This window comes from Protopterus annectens, chromosome 5.part0 (genome assembly GCF_019279795.1).
Source record: "Protopterus annectens isolate FY-2018-M chromosome 5.part0, PAN1.0, whole genome shotgun sequence".
Taxonomy (NCBI): Eukaryota; Metazoa; Chordata; order Ceratodontiformes; family Protopteridae; genus Protopterus; species Protopterus annectens.
In genome coordinates this window covers 1,627,087,468-1,627,099,493 of record NC_056735.1, presented here as the reverse complement: position 1 = coordinate 1,627,099,493, position 12,026 = coordinate 1,627,087,468, and the positions used below count along the sequence as shown (strand labels likewise).

The 12,026-nt window shown below is 38.1% G+C and overlaps 1 long non-coding RNA gene across 2 annotated transcripts in view; it reads left to right on the top strand.

Annotated features, from left to right (window-relative positions):
- LOC122801800 overlaps positions 1-12,026 on the top strand; it is a 1,337,717-nt gene that overhangs the window by 1,279,300 nt on the left and 46,391 nt on the right. The gene's annotated exons all lie outside the window — the stretch shown is intronic.

The following is a 12,026-nucleotide window of genomic DNA, read 5'->3' as shown; positions in this document are numbered from 1 at the left end:
CTGAAAGAATTACAATCAAAAATGGAGTCAAAGCAAACTATGTAAATGTAGGAAGGGACTGTGAAGCATGGAAATCCGGTAGTAGGTGTTCCTCTCCTCTATGCATTCCGTAACCAGCATAGCAGGATGATGTTTCAATCATTCAGATGGCCCATTCCTTAAAATAAAAGCACTGTTTCATCCAAGTCACACAAGCCACATCACAACTTACATACTTACTTAAAAATATTTCAAGCACTGGCATTAATGCCCTTCTAGCGTGCCGATATACCAAAACACTTGTTTCCATAATAAGTGTCCAGGCTGTTCTTAAAAATCTAAACTATAGTTGCTTTAATGTAATTTGATGGTCTGTTCCATGCATCAGCTACTGTCTCAGAGAATCAATTAGTACACTTCTCCTTCCTGTAGAATCGTCTACATAGGTTGTCTGATGATTCTGTATTACTTTTTGATAACCCCAAACATTCCCAGAGGTAGTCTCTAACTGCCCTATATACTTGAATAAGATCTCCTCTTGGGTATCTGTAAGAGACACTGTACAAGTTCAAATATTTTAGTGTTTCATAATAACTTAAGTTTTCACATCCATGGATCCCCTTGGTATATTTGTGCTGTTCTCTTTCCAGTTTACTCATGCTTGTTTTCTTATAGGGTTTCCGTATTGTTATTCCATACTCAAGTTTGGGTCTAATGTAACTAATAAACAATGACTTCATCATTTTTGATTTCCTAGACTTTATAATTTTTTTATACAACCTGTAGTTCTATATCTATCACTAACCAATTGGTTGATGTGACTAGAAAAACTCATAGCTGATTTTACCCATATACCCAAGTCCTTCAAATGAGTTTACAGTTTCAATCACTGTGTGCTGTATTAAATATTCACATTTCAGTTTGTCTCCTAAATCTCATATGCTTAGTTTTTGATGTATTTATCAGCATACTATTCTCCTGTGCCCAAATGGTCAGTTTAGTCAAGTTATTTTGCAGGCATTTGTAACTCATGTAATCAATTACCTAATTTCAGATTGTCTGCATACAGACAGTAGAACACCTCAGATGAAAATGTTAGGTCTGAAAGATACAATCTAAACAAGTAAGGGCCTAGGACAGAGCCCTGCGCGACACTCTGATTGTAACCAAGGATTTCACCTGTCCATTTGTTGTATGATACTTGCCATGTCCTATTTGTAAGCCATGCAGCTATCCATCTTATCAAGAGTACATCAGTACCTAGTTGTACTAATTTGTTGATCAGTGTTTTGTGTATGACCCTGTCAAATGCTGAAGTTAAATCTATGTAAATTGTATCACATTACAATTTTTTCATTCATAGCTGTTATATTGTTGTAGAACATCATGTTACAGGTGGTAATAGATCTGTTTTCAATGTATGCATGCTGATACATGGTTTCAAGCCCCAACCTATCCAGTTCTGACAATAACTTATCCAATATTGCCTTCTCCATTATTTTTCCATAACGTGAAAGTAGACTTAGGGGTCTGTATGACTCTGGGTTTTTCATACTCCCCTTTCCCTTGAAGACAGGTTTAATAAACACATGTCTGCAGTCTTGAGGAATCTCCCCATATCTATATGTTCTAGTGAATAATAGATATAATAGTACCGTAAGTTCTTGCTGAAGTATTCTCCAGTCATTGTTACTAATTCCGTCTCCTCCTTGTGCTTTGTTTTGATCCACTTTACACAGTTCTTTTTCAATATAATCTATTTTGATTCCACTAGGACAACTTATCACCCCGTTTGTGGAGCCAAACTGTTGTATAATATTTTGTAAATATATCTATAATCTGTTGTGTCTGAGAATAAATTTTAGAATCTGCACACAGTTTATCATTTTGCGTGTCTTTACTCCTTCCACATCTTATGTATCTATAAAAAGGTCTTATGTATCTGTAAAAAGGTTTCTTATTATGCTCAATATCTTTGTATAAAATGTCTTCAAATTTTCCTTGATCTTGTCTCACATTATGCTTAATCTGTTCAGCTTGTTTTTCAGTTTTCAAAGTTGTAGTTCGACCTCTCTTCCATTTCTTATATTTTTTGTCTCTCACCTTAATCAGGTATCTTGTTCTTATGGAAATATATCCCCCTGATGTTGTATGCCTAGATCCTCATGTTAAACATGTTTTTGATTGTTTTGCACTCAATTTCTTTTTCAGAACTGTCCACATTCCATCTGCAGTTTCTCCGCTGAACACCTCATTCCAGTTAGTTTTACATAGTGACTGTTTTGCTTCTGTATAATCTGTAATTATCCTTCTGTGCATTGGTTTAGATTTCCATTTGGCAGAATTATCTAGCAACAAATTAACCTTTATAACACCATGATCACTGCACATCAGTGGTGGTAAAACTTGACTTGAAGTAACAGTAATTTCTTTAGGAACACAAACAACGTCTATTATGTTTCATCCTCTGGCAGTGTTTTTTACAGTCTGAAGCAATTGTTCCTGAATATACGTTGTGAATAATTTCCTTACTAACATTGTTGAATCAATATTATTCCAGTCTGAGTCTGGTAAATTTAAATCCCCAGCTAATATTATTCTTCCCTTCTGTGATACTTTCATGCAAGAAATGTATGTATTTCTCTAGTCTAGGTCATCTGCACTTGACTTTGGTGGTCTATACACTCCCAACAATGGTTATATGTTCCAGGGTTGTCTTTATTGTCACAGTTGCACAATCTACAGTACTGGTGTTATCATTGAACTTGCAATAATCACAGGTCTCATAATGATCTTTAATCCCTATCAAAACACCTCAAACTGATTTTTTTGTTAGAATGTCTGTTACAGTAAAAACATTTGTACCCTGACAGAACTGGTTTCCAGTTATTGTTCTTTAACCAGGTTTCACAAACAATAACATCAGTCTTGTGGGAAGGTAGCAAGTTTTCCAGTTAAAAACCTCCATTATTAATGCTCCTGTTGATCATAGTGTGCCATGTTTCCTCCTAACTTCTTCCTGTTTAAACACAGCTACACTTAAAAGTGCCAGGCAGTGTGACAGCAGACAGAATTGTTCAGTTTGCTATCCATGAGATCCATGGAACCATCTGAAAAGTGACACTGGTTTCTGAAAAGCAGTTTTTGATAACTTGGAGAAGCAACAGGGTTTTAGTGTTTAAGTTCCAGTGTTTAAGTTTAACACTATAAGAGGGTTTATTTTGCCTCAGTGTCTATGAGAAAAGTTTTGTGTTAATGTGTTTTTGTAGTGCATCATGTCCTTCCAAACAGCAGCATTTTTAATGGGAAATATTTTGATTAGTCATTTGTCATTTCTGTGATGATTACCTTTTGGGTTTGAATAATAAAATGTGGTAAAGTGGAGTAGCCCTTTAATTCATGGTGTTTGCTACAGTACATTTGGGTAAAAGCACTGCATAGTAAAAACACTGCACACATTACTGACAGGCAGATTTTTTTTCCAGCAGGAATTGTGCTTGTATGAGAAGACATTGCATAGTGCTTTTAGTTACATATGAGGGAGTAATTGCACCCTGTTGTGAGATTTTTCCATGTTGTGTAAGGAAAGAATATATATCCCAGAGATATGGGTATCATGTAAGGTTCAGCACTCTGTGCTAAAACATAATTTCACTGTTCAGTAGAGTCACTGCAAGGTGTTGTGCCATTCAGCTCAGGGGCAGACATCCCAGAAATGAAGCTTCTGTGGTCAGTATTTCGAAGCAGTGTAAAGTGCAATTCTGAAACATGTTTCTAGAACGTTAATTTATGAGTAGAGATGGTTTTAGATGTGCATATAAATCTGACATTGAAATTAAGATTAAATCCAAGTATATCCGGTTGTGAAAAAGTAGATAAGAAAAGAACACAAGATTGGGTGTATAATATAAAGTTGGCATAGAGAAGAAAAAAGTTTGTTTTAAGCTGTGTAGAAGTAACCCTTCCAACTCCTGCTAAATATATATTCTGTCTCTGCAATTGCACAGTACTGGGAAAAAGGCATATTCCGCCCCCCAGCAATCTCACACAATTGTCAGGCACTTTAAAGACAGTCACCTTGCTTAACACCTTGAGAGTCTCTGTGTGTGTGTGTGTGTGTGTGTGTGTGTGTGTGTGTGTGTGTGTGTGTGTGTGTGTGTGTGTGTCTCTCTCTCTCTCTATATATATATATATATATATATATATATATATATATAAACATATTGACACACACACACACACGCACACACATATACACACACACATATAAGAAATACACACAAATGAGTTGTATTTTAAACATGCTGATTTCTAGAATTTAAGTAAAAAAATCGTTAAACAACTTGTCTGTTTGGACAACCTAGAAAAGTTGACAAACGCACACAGTTATCCCATTTTAATATTCAGACATAGACCTTATAAGTAACCTAGAAGCCAAAACAGTTTAAATTAGAAAAAAATCTGATTATCTGCTTAAAAATCTCTTTGTTTTAATGAATGTAAATATCTAATAGTTGGAAATTAATTATATACTTTGTTAAAGTCACTGATGCACTAGTACTAGAATTAAAAAGTATATATGAAACAATGAACAACATTATTTCATAATGTACTGTTTTTGCTGAATTGTAAAAATAAAACAGGATTAGCATCTAAATAATTCCATTCATTGCTACCAGTCAGGAAGTGATTAATCCATTCCATTGCCAGCTGCAGAAACAAGAAGTTTGCATGAGAAACAGAAAACCACTCTGCCAAATGCAGGGCTGTTGTTGTTAATAACAGTACAGTAGCAGAATCCAAGTCCTGACACTGAAAGGTGACAAGCTGTTTGTTTTCACTAGCAAAATACAGAACCCTTAGGTTTTTGCCTTGATAAAAAATGAAGCAGCTGCTGATTAACTGTGCTCGAGGAAATGTCTTTTCGTCTAATGTTTGTATCCAATGAGTGCAGTGTGTATTGATTGATTGGAACAGTTCATGTACTGGTCTACAAATGTTTTTTTACTGTAGAATATGACAACAGTTTCCCAGTTACAGAGTTCCTGACATGCTTGATAACTGTCCCTCATAAAAAGTTTTGAATTTCTGGTAAGTTACTGTGGAAAGATTACATAGGTTCATAGCTAGGTACTAGTCTATTGACCCTAGGACCTATCTATATAAGCCTAGCCAAAAAGGTACTCTGGCTTTCACCACCCAAAAAAATTATTGTCCTGTGCTCCTGTTGAGCAGAGCCACAGAGATGATCCCTGGAGTGAATTTCCTATTTCCCATCCAATCATCAGGATTTTTCTTGAAGAATGCTAATGGGGAGCTTTGTTTGATATAGATAGGTAGTTTGTTCCAGAGTATGGAAAGTCTCTGGGACATGAATCTATCCCTCCAGCATGTTCTCTTTATTGTAGGGACAAGATTTAGGTCCCTAGAGTGTGTAGCTCGAAGGGATTGGGATAGCTTTAAGTGGAGCATGTCCAACAGCTCTTGGTTTGGCATAGCTTTGTATGTTGGGCAGAGATCTCCTCTGAGTAGGCGATATGTGACAGAGTAAAGCTTGAGGCCGGTAATCCTCTTTGTGAAGTATTTCTGCGGCCTTTTCAGTTGTAGATGTCTTGTGAGGTACATAATAAAAGGGGTGTTGTGCTCCATAAAGGGTCTACTGAGTGACGAGTAGAGGGGAACAATGAACTCTTTTTTTTTTTTCCCTGAATGAGAAACCTTTTGTGATGAGGTGTGCCAGGTAGAAGGATTTCCTGACTACTGTGGCAATGTGATTATCAAAGGAGAGACTACTGCCCACCTGTGTCCCAAGGTCTCTTGTCACACTTTCAGTGTTAAGTAGACTACCACTTATGTGGTAGCTCATGGGTACGGAGTTTTTACCAAAGGGGTTGACAATGCACTTTTTGGCATTGAACTTGAGGCCATGGCTTTGACACCAGGCATCTGTCACCGTGAGGCCCTTTTGCAGGATGTTCACATCGTTAGGAGTTTCGATTACGGCTCCTAGTTTGCAGTCATCTGTGAACTTCGTTAGCCTGTACTTCAGGAAAGTAGATACCAAACAGGAGAGGACCCAGGACTGAACCCTGTGGTACTCCACTCGTCACTGGTCTGAATTCTGATTTGGAGTCTGCTACTTTCACAGTGTGGGTTGTGTCACTGAGCCAGTTGGCAACCCATCTTGTGACATAGGGATTTATACCTAGTTTAGTGAGTTTATCTATAATTCCAGAGTGCGAGATTGTGTCAAAAGCCTGGGCGAGATCTAGATAGGCTGTGTGAACCATCTTACCCTCTCCTATTGCTTTGGTGGCTGTTTCAAAGAAGTCTATTAGGTTTAGGAGACATGATCTGCCTTTTACAAACCCGAACTGGGTGGGGTCCAGAGTTTGGAGATTACCAATGTCTTTGTGTATAAGATCCATGATGATACATTCCATTGCCTTGTAGACCAGGCTCGTTAGGCTAATGGGGCGGTAGTTCCCGGGGTCCATGGTGGCTTCCCTTTTGTGGAGTGGGATAACCGTTGCTGTGCGCCATTCAGTGGACACAAATCCTGAGGTGAGGCTATGATTGAACATGGTGCTTAGGTGGGGTGCCAATTCATTCTGCAGTTCGTATAGAACGCAGCCTGGGATGTTGTCAGATCCCATGGATGCTGTGTTCTTGGCTTTGGAGAATGTGTTTTTTACCTGTGCAGCCATGATTACAGGAACTTTGCATTCTTCTGGGGGGTAAAGTTAGCACTGAACCTATCTGCCTGGATGTTGGCAATATCAGGTGGTTCTGTATATTTAGTGCCATTGTGTTGTAACTCAGATCAGATTTGAGTGTTGCCATTGAGATTCTTGACATAGCTATTGAATGCTTTGTGTTTGTCATTAGAATCAGTGGTGATTTTGTTTTCTTAACTACCTTTGGAGGATTTTATGAGGAATCTCAGCTTCTTACTGAGGCTGACCAGGGAGTTCCTCCAATCATGGGATTTTACTCTTTTTTTTTGCAACAGTTTCTTTTTTCTGTTGTAGAGTTTTTTTATGGCAGGGGACCACCAGATTGGCTTCCTTTTTTTGGAGGATAGCATCTTGGTTCTGTTAGGGATAGCACGATCTATGCACTCGTGTAAGTGCTTATAAAGTGCATTTGTGTAGGATTCAACAGTCATACCTCTATTGTACGTCTGCATGGCTGTCGTGAAGTTTGCCACTTCTGTCTCAAGAAGCATGAAGTTGGCTTTGGAGAATTTTTTTACAGTGGTTTCCCTAATTGGGGGGGGGGGGTGAGGGCAGGATGTGGATGTTTAGGGTGATTAGCTTTTGGTCGGATCTGACCAAAAAGGAATTGAACTCTGGGTATGGAATTCCAGTCACCCATGTTGGTAATGACCAGGTCTAGGATATTGCTGCCCCTGGTGGGGGTGTGGATAAGTTGATCCTAGGCATTGGAATTTATGAATTCAAGAAAACGTTGAGCAAAAGAGTTGGTACACGAGTAGTTTTCCCAGTTAATGGTGGGGTAGTTGAAATTGCCCATTGTTGGGGTGTTGGGTTGTACCCTAATGTTTTCCAATGTATCAAGAAATGAGGAGTGTGAATCCTGGGCAATGGTGGGGGAGATCTGTATCAAGTTACAATTTGGATTGCGGTTAGTTGCACTTGGGTAGTCCCAGATGCATTATGCTGAGCAACTAGCCTGGAGGTGTGGATATTCTTATGGAATATGGCCACGCCTCCGCTTTTAGTGTTTCGGTCCAGGTTAGGAGGCCAAAAGGTGTGGTATGAATTATAGCATGGTAATGCAGGGGTGCGCTCCGGAGCCTTGAACCAGGTCTCTGTCACTGCACAGATGTCGATATTATACATTTTAAGGAGTGCCTATAGTGAATGCATTTTGATGTTTAGACTTCTAGCATTGAGTAGCATTACCCTCAGATTTTGCTTGCTTGTACCTGTCTAGTCCAGTCTTGGGTGAAGAGAGCTTTGCTTCCAGTTTGGCTCTATAAGTGCATCTCTCACAGGTTGTAGTGTTGGGTGGTAGGAGGAGAGGGTTGTCTGTGTACATGAGGCAATTGCTGCATTGCCGCAAGATGCCCAGATTCATCAGGTAGACAGGAGAAAACACCGGGAGCTGACCCTTAGACATGCCTGGATAGGTGCTTATTTATTAAGTACTAAAACCTGTTTTCCTCTAGACAAGTGAGGAAAGTTGAGTGCTGAAGTAATTTGTAGTTTATTTAGTGCTTACAACAAGTTCTGAACAAGTGCTGAGCTCAAAGAAACAGATTTTAGTGCTAAAACTAAAAAACTGGCTCATTCTAAGGGAAAATTTAAAGAGCAAACTTTATGGTGCTGGGAATAGTTTAACCCTAGCTAAGTGACGATGCATAAAGTGTGTGTGTGTATATGTATGTGTATATATATATATATATATATTTTTATATATATATATATAACGGTAGCAAATGAGCAAACTGATTTAAACAAATTAACTAGTTAACCAATAAAAAGCTAAAAACTGAGCCCAATTCCAGCAGTCTTCGATCAGGCAAGTTCTAACTGCACACTCCTGCCATTAGGGTGCACGGGAACCTTCTCCAAAAAACGATGATCTGGATTAGTGCTCAAGTTATACAAGCAAAGCTAGATTCAGCAGGTCTGAATTTAGTCTAGGCTACGGCAAACACGGCATACCAATTTCAGAAAGAAACAGTTCAAATAAGAGGCCCAATAAGGCTTTTACCAGAAACTCCCAGCTCAGAAGGGCAGAATCTACCATCTCCTCCCACAAGAGTGCAAACTACACCTTCTTAATATAAAATAGCTGGTCCAAAGCCCAAGTGCTTAAACCACAACTAATACACTTTTAGAATAACAGACACAAAGCCTTCAATCAGCAATTCCCAACTTAGAAGGATGTAAGCTACCTGTCCTGCCACAACAGTGCAGACCACAAACATTCTTAATCTAAAACAACTGGTCTGAAGCCCAAGTGCTTCAACCAATGGCTTAGAATAACAGTTGCAATTTAATCAGGCTACTAACAAGCAGTAATAAATGCAGCAGAATAAATGCAATTAAGTACTTTTAAGAACAAGCAGCAAAAGCAGACTAAAGTAATAAAGTAGGAAGAAACACAAATACAGTAAAAGCAGATGAATAAAGTGCAATTTTTTATATAACAATAGAAAACAAGCAAACTGATTTAAACAAATTACCTAATTAACCAGTAAAAAAGCTCAAAACTGAGCCCGGTTCCAGCAGTCTTTAATCAGACAAGTTCTAATTGCACACTCCTGCCACTAGGGTGCAGGGGAACCTTCTCCAAAAGAGATGGCCTGAATTAGCGCTCAAGTTATACAAACAAAACTAGATTCAGGATGCTTGAATCTAGTCTATGCTACAGCAACCAAAACGCACCAATTTCAGAAAGAAACAGTTCAAATAAGCAGGCGCAATAAGCCATTAACCAGAAATTCCTAGCTCAGAAGGACAGAATCATGCCTCTCCTCCCACAAGAGTGCAGACCACAAACTTTCTTAATGAAAAATAACTGGCCTGAAGCCCAAGTGCTTTAACCAGAACTAATACACTTTTAGAATAACAGACACTGAGCCTTCATTCAGCAATTCCATAAGCTACCTGTCCTGCCGCAACAGTGCAGACCACAAACCTTCCTAATGTAAAACAAATGGTCTGGAGCCCAAGTGCTTAAACCAAAAGGCTTAGAGTAACACTTACAATTTAATCAGGCTACTGCCAAGCAGTAATAAATGGAGCAGAGTAAATACAATTGAGTACTTTTAAGAAGAGGCAAAAGCAAAATAAAGTGCAATTTTTTTATTTTTTTTTAGTAAAGTGCAAGGAAAAAGGAACAAAAGAAAAATTCAAGGTTAAGAACCTAAGTGGGTTGGCCTTCTCAAATGTTCTCTCTGTATTAAGCAGAGTGAACACCAGACTGGGAGGGGTGTCCCAGATCAAATTTACAGTAGGGGCCGGCAACTGCAAAGCCACCATCACCACAAGAATGCGATGGGGGAAAAACAGTTTCAGGACAGATGAGAAACAGAAAACAATGCCAGAAAATATATAAAATAATTCAGTCAGGCAAAATTAAGACAATACAGAACTCTGAAAGGTTAAAATGCCAAGAAATATACTTCTCAATCAGTGATATATTTCCATATTGTTTGAGAATCACAGTGCAGCCAGAACATCAGGAGTTTCCAACAGTTATGCAGGAATTTACAAACCAAAACTATTTTTAAATCAGCAAGCCTTGAAGCAATCAGATAACACAAAAGCCATTAGACCAGTTTTATCAACTTCACCACAGGAATAGGGGGGAAGCAGTTTCAGGACAGATTAGAAACCGCAAACAATGCAGTTTCAGGACAGAAGAGAAACCAAAAACAATGCCAGGAAATATATAAAATAATTCAGTCAGGCAAAATTAAGACAGTGCAGAACTCCGAAAGGTTAAAATGCCAAGAAATATACTTATCAATCAGCAATATATTTCTAGATCTTTTCAGAATCACACTGCAGCCAGAACACCAGGAGTTTCCAACAGTGTATGCAGAAGTAAGCTATTTTAAATCCGCAAGCCTTGAAGCAATCAGCTAATACAAAAGCTGTTAGACCAGTTTTATAAACTTCACCACAGGAATAGGGGGAAGAAGTTTCAGGACAGATGAGAAACCGCAAACAATGCAGTTTCAGGAGAGATGAGAAACAGAAAACAATGCCAGAAAATATATAAAATAATTCAGTCAGGCAAAATTAAGACAATGCAGAACTCTAAAAGGTTAAAATGCCAAGAAATATACTTATCAATCAGCGATATATTTATTTATTTATTATTTATTTATTTATTTATTTGCAGTTGGTTTACCAGGATAGTCCACTTGGGCCAAAAGAACCCGTTTTCAATGGAGTCCTGGGGAGAAAAGCTCCAATACAGACAAAAACAGGTACATGCAAAAATTACAATAATACTTATACAGAGTAAAAGATAAAAACATTTAACACATTTAGGTTCAAAAATTCAAGAAGCATTCAAAACAATACAATCTGATGTGGATTAAATGTCAGGGGAATAAGTTAAAAGAGTAATGTTTTATGCATTCAAAGAAGTTGTATAGACTTGCATTACAGGGTAGGTATTCTGAGGGAACGTAAGCTTAGATAGGAAGAGTTATGTATCGTATATGGGAAGAAGAATGGGAAGAAGAATGGGATAACATAGAATTATGAGGGGAGGGAGCAAGAACAATCCCATTGGGATCTTAGGTATGAATGAAGAGATTTTTTGAACATGTACTGGTTAGAGGAGGTACGAATGGATGGTGGAAGTGAGTTCCAGAGACGAGCAAGATTAAAAGATAGTAGGTGTTTACCTGGGGGATGAGATGGTTTATGTACTTGTAGTAGGTTTTGATTGTTAGACCTTAAGACTCTGTTAGGTAGGTGCATTTTGAAGGCGGAAGACAGGGAGGGACAGAGAGAGGGGCTAAGGATGAGCTTGTAAGCGATTTCCAGATTGTGTGAGAATCACACTGCAGCCAGAACACCAGACATTGAGTTTCATATTTCAGTTGTTCAGAAAGTGCATGGTGGTGTAAAATCTATTATTCTGTTAACTTTTTAAATGAATTAATGTAATTAAAAATTGTCTCTGATTTTGGGCATTTGTCCCCCCCCCAAAAAAAATGGTCTTTTTCCCTAATTCTTGACCTAAGCTGTGGATCCTGATGCTAAAAGAAAGATAATAAAGCAAAATTACGAAAAAATGGAACTTGATTTAAACAAGACTTTCAGTAGACAAGTACCTTTCTTTCTGTATGCTTAACTTGTACACGCATGATATTAGTAACTATTTTATATGTATGGTCATACTGTGACCATATGTTAACCTGTGTTTGGACTCTGACAAAAGATGTTCAACTTTAGAAAAATGTGACTCCTCATGCAAGAAAAAAAGAGGAATCAATAAATACTTTTCTTTTATTGTCCTCATTCCCCCTTTTTTTTTTAAACACCATAATT